This window comes from Aythya marila, assembly GCF_965140915.1.
Source record: "Aythya marila genome assembly, chromosome: 3".
NCBI lineage: Eukaryota > Metazoa > Chordata > Aves > Anseriformes > Anatidae > Aythya > Aythya marila.
The window spans coordinates 74,701,523-74,707,522 of NC_139044.1; positions in this window are offsets into that span (position 1 = coordinate 74,701,523).

Below are 6,000 nucleotides of genomic sequence, written 5' to 3' on the forward strand. Positions count from 1 at the left end.
AAATGCAGTTGTATTTTTGGTTGGTTTTGTTTTGTTTCACTTTTTGTTGTTTTCAAAGTTGGTATTTTTAAAAGTTTACTTCTTTTACCAATGTTTTGTAATAAATTGTCCCACTTTAAAATCTGAAAGGATAATCATGAAACTTTTTGCTACAAGTTACTTTAACAACTTCCCACGCTTCAACAGCAAAGAATTTTGTATCAGCTTTGTAATCCCAAGAGACAGAGAGCAAAAAGAACTTCAGAAGACTGAGACCACTGCACGTAGTGCTTCCCCATCTGTTTTGTTCTTATTTTAAAATCAGCATGGTTTCCTTCTTTTCACACATCAACTTTTTTGCATAGATTTCCATCACTCACTGGGAAATTCCTGTTTTCACTTTGTTTCTAGTGATTAGAAAAATCATATTTGTGGGCACCTTAAAAGACCAAAATATGAAGTCAAAAAAAAAACCACCTCCTGATTTAAAAGAAATGACAGCTGTTAATTCATAACCAATGGCTGCCCAAGTTCTTGTCCATGATGTAATAATAACTTCCATATCCAGAGCAGTTAAAATCCTTCACCTACTTCTACTACATTGAAATGAGATTTATTACAGTTTCCAAGGACTATAGAATAAATGTTCTAGTTCACATGAATGCAAAATTCTTTAACATATATTTGTCTAAGAATTTGTAGGTGGGCAACAGGTTCTGGAGGTTTTGCTTTTTACAAGGTAATTTCATTATTATTTTCACAATAAAAATGTGATGATGGTGATGATGGTGGTGGGTTGCATTTCCATCAGTTCTCTGGCATGTAAGTCAGTAGACTCTGCGAATGTATTTATAGGTTGATGAAAGGTGATACATAATTACATGATTCCAAGAAGTGAGGCAGTAGGAAAGGGCACACAGGCACAATACCTAGTCCTATCTCATTAGCGAAAAAATAGGAAACAGAAAACAAAATTCTGTTCTGAATTACACCAGAGCAATTTACAACTTGACTCTGTGGAGGTGTCTTGTTTCCACTAGACTGCTCTGTATGCTCCAGGACTGAAGTGTGACAGACCTTCTCATGACAGATCTTGTCATGAGTACAACTTATTTTAATATAGTGTTTCTGATGCATCATTCAGTATATGTACATCAAATAGTTCCTTATTCCTGCCATCCACTGTCCTTCCACAGGTCGTGATCGCACACTGATGATTCATGCTCATTGGTTGACTGGTTTAGAAGTAAAACAAAAATGGTTTTGTTGTTGCTGTTGCTGTTTGATTTTGTTTTCAGGAAAAAGCAAGAGGTTACCATACATAAAAGTAGACAATGAGATGTTAAGTTTGAATGCCAGTTAGATGCCGCCTTATTTGTATTTATATATTCCAAGATGACAATAGTACTATTACAGGTTCTCTTGCACAAACAAACAAAAACCTTCATCTACAATCATAAGAGAATCTCCTTAGTAGGAATTATTATGCAACCTTACTTTTGATACTAAATGACTTGTCCACTAGTGGATAAATAAATCCCCTTCCCTACCAATACTGAGAAGAATTGCATCAAGAACTAAATTGGTTTATTAACAACAGAACACTTTTAAATAGTACATTCTCTGAAGGGAGGCATAAAGAAGAGGTGGATGAATACATGAACTTGATCTAACTTCTTCCCAGATGCCCAACATGACGTGATATCCTTGAGCCAAACAATGATGGTTGTATCACCTGTCCTACCTTTCATCAATAACAGAGAAATTCCTTTAAAGTAAGGTAACAAAAATAAATGCTCATCTTGGGCCTGTTCACCTCTGGACAGTGATCTCCACTAAGAATGGTGAAATCCTCTATAGCAGTTTGCACAGAAAATCCCAAACTCTGGCCGCAGGAGGTTGCAGATAGCATGCTTCTCCAGGTTTGAAATCACCCTGTGTTTTCTGGCACAGTAACCACGTAGTAATCAGAGAATACAAATGGATGAGACATTCAAAACTAGAGTAGAGGGCATCTATTTAAATGAATATTCACTTTAAAAATAATTTCATTCTCTGAGATAAGAGGATGAAAGGAAAACATTTCTGGTTCATGTTCACTAATTGGAAAATTGTGTTTCAGAGGATTTAACATAGATGCAACATCTCTAGCAATCTCTCTCCTAACTCCTTTTGCACATTTTGTACATGGTTTCCTCTATGCTTACATTACAGATAATAACCTCATTTGAAGACTAACTTAGGCACACACATTTTAAAAGTAATTCTTCAAACTGCCTTTCCAGGACTACTTTAATAGAGGATTTGAGGAAGTTATTGTTGTTTCTGTAATCACTAATATGTCTATTGTGAGATATATAAAGTGCCAGAGGGAGGAAAAAAATGCACTTGTAGGTGTTTAACAAAAATCTCGTACGTGAACTTTTAGAGTTGTTTATTCTCATCAATACAACACAAAATATTTTGAAAAAGAAACATCATGTCCAAAGTTTCTCATCATGAATTTAATTCCCAAGAGATCTTTCTCATCAGGTCTGGCCCTTTTTCAGTCTCTTTTATTTATGTTCTTTCCCATTTGTAAACAGTGCATGTCTAAGTGCCTTGCTTTTAATGAAGTGTATCAGTAGCATTTGATTGGAATTTAGATAAATGAGAAGATAAATCCATCTGTTTTCTTCAAGTTTATGTGCATATATATGAGAAATTAAAAAGGTAGCTAAATAAAGACACCAAATGCTGGTCTTTGTTACAACGTCTTATCATTTTGCACCCCAAAATAGACAGAATAAACAAATTTCTTTATGAGATTCCCCTTAATTTTGAAATAAAAATGTTATCAAATAATCTACTGTGGAGTCCTTATAAAGAATAATAGGAGGATTGCATTGAAGAGTCAGAAAAATATATATATAAATATAACTACAAAAAGAAGTTTGTCTTGTGCAAAGCAATTGTAATAGTTCTTCTCATAGATATCAGTATGCACTATTGCTTGTAATACTTCTGTAGTCTGAGACTTTGAGGAAGCACTCCGCACAAGAAGAAGTAGTTCTTCCCCTCAAAGATTTACAAGCTATCTGAACTCCAGGAGACATTTAACTTTATTTTACAGACACGGCAGGTGACTTTTCCAAGGGCAAATCAGACATACGGAAAGCAAGCCATAAAACCTGTCTTTGCCATGTACCATCATAATAATCCACCCTTTTCTGGCAGGCAACAAAGATATCCCTGTCAAAGCTTTGACAGGAAGTGTGTGGACAGATAAAAGTTTGGATGAATCTCTGCTCAGAGGATGCAAAGCCACTGTAATTTTTTTCACTTTCAAGATGTGAATCAAGACATTTTACAGAGGACTTCAGTCACTCAGGAGCTGATGCATAATCAGCCTGCTGCAAGTGTCTTGCTTTGTCAGGATGTGGGTGCTGGAATGGAGACGGAGAAATACTTCAAACTGCGGTATCATTTTGGTACACCATGAATCAGAGCATGCAGTCATTCAAATTACTGTGGGACGGGGTGCTCAATCCTGCACAAATGTCCTGTTCACTCATTCTGTTTATAAGATACACAGCAAAGACCTGTCTAATGTTTTCACAACATTTAGCAGGTTGAACAGGTGCTGGTGAAGGTGTTCTAGGTAAAGGAGGGAACTAGCTGAGGCTGGCTGGGTCCGAGGAGGTATTCAGCCTCCTTCGACTCAGTGTGTTAAACAGAGTAGGAAATAAGCAAGACTGCTTGTTTAACGTTGGTTGTTTGGAAAGTGCCCTGCCTACCAGCAACCTGACCATTACTTAACATATCTGGTATTCTTCTACCAAGCAGCACAAGTCAACTCAGATCTCTCTGTCCTCTGCAACATGTGAGGCTCCACACAGCTCCCTCCCCCGGACACAGCTGGTTTTCTGCCCACTACCCAAGCCCTGATTTAAAAATAAAAAATAAAAGGTTAGTTAAATGTGTACAGCAAGTGTAATATTGCACAGTATCTGTGTGAGATAATTTGTTCAAAGAAGGCTGCATGAATCTAATAAGGATCTTTTGCCAGATGCACGTTACCTGTTACAGCCATGAACAGGTCTGTGGTTCCACACTCAGTTTAGCAGATCTAGCAGCTTATTGCTGCACAAGGCAGAGAGAAGGAAAACAACCCTTTTTCAGCAGTGGTGAGCTGTCTGTGAAATGCAGTGTCTTATGGAGCTGCTTATGGGCTCTACCAACTGGTGGTAGAGCCCTTGGGACCTGACTTTACATAAAGAGAATAGTCCCTTGACTTTAGTGTTTTGCTTCTCTTAACACCTATTTAGCAGTTATTTGCAGATAGGCTAGATATACAAGAACAAGTGTTGCTAATAGCGCTGTTTGGAGTATCTACAGAAACTCTCAAGACCACTTCTTCAAGGGTGAACATATTCTCTAACCTCAGCTCTATTCTTGGATCATTCCCAGAAAAACTGGAGATGTTTGTATAGCTGTCCAGATTAAAATTCAGCTGGCCTGTGACTTTTCTTCCCATGGATGCTGCCCACCAAAGCACAATGCAAATACACGAATAGTGAAGTGGCTGTTCAGTCTGCAAGCTTGTCGGAGCATGTACTTGTATGAATACAAACATTTTCTCACAATCTGGCAAAGAGAAAACATTTCCTCTGAAAAAAACAGTGTTTTAAAACTAAGATAAGTAACCCAAGATAACTAACGAACCCTTGAGAGAGGTAAGCATAGGCAATTTTTACTTCCATGTAGCTCCATAAGGTCAGGCTATGAAGTCCCCAGCTGTGGTTTGCCTTGGCCCCCTACAGACTGTGGAATCTCCTTGGGTTTGTAGAGGCTGGAGACATGTCAGCTGTGAAGGGGCTACTATAATACAGATGCATAATGATGGTTTGTTTATTTCGAAGTCTGCTTGGAGAGGGGGTGGTGAACACACAGAACTATCAACTTCTGTACAAAAGAGAATGGTTTTTAAGTTACAGGTTTTAAGAGCAGGAAATAAGTAAAATGCACAAGTAAAAAGAGAGGCAGACAGGTCTGGCTGTATCAGCTGGAGTGAGAGCAGAAAATACATTATTAAACATCACCATCTACTGGATGCCAACATCTCTTCCTTGCAAAGGGATCCCTAAGCTCCTACAGTGAATTACCTTGTCAGGCAAGCCTCTGCTTTCACTGACCTGAGACTGCTCATGCAGTTGCTGGCAGGCCAAGGTCTGTGGACCTTTTTAGCACTAAGATGGAAAAGCTTTTCAATGATTTGAAATCAAACATGAAATATTCCGGGTGATATAATACAGACTGAAATTGTTGATAAAACAGAATGACAACTTAAAAAAAAAAAAAAATCCATGTTTTTGACCATTATCTGCCCACTCTCTTGGCTGCACAGCTACTCCCCAACCACATTTGTGTGATTTTGCACCATCAGAACTAGCAGCAGGGCTCACAGAGCTTGCTGGGGCACTCATGCAGGTTGTCCTGCCTTGCTGCAGCATCTGCTCAGTGAAGGATGCTCCCTCATTTCCCCACAAAGGGCAGAAGTCCCCAGCCCCACAGTTATGTTCTTGTTCAAACTATTGGAAATTAAAACTGTTCCTAGTAATGAGTAGTGGGGAATCAGAAATGGATTTCAAAAGCATATTTGAAAAGTAATAGGTGTTAGTGCACACCAAATAGCCCTGACATCAACACTGTATCAGAGCTTCTGTGTAGTTGATTTTCCTGGGGAGGATATGAAGTGAAACAGTTTCCAACACTTACGTAAATATCATGAAGTTACACAGGAACAAATCAATAACAAATTGTTTTTCTATTGCTTCATTTATCTTCAAAATATTTTTCAGTTAAACACACAGAATCCCTCAAGATGTTATTGGCAAGTCACACAGATGTAAATGAAGTTGAAAACATTTTTCTGCTGTGTGATGTGTTGGGAAAACAATAACAAGGGACACTGAAGCAAGATGAAATGCTGCAATACCTGGGTGCTGACATAAAAGTTGTTTCACATGTAAATCATAAACA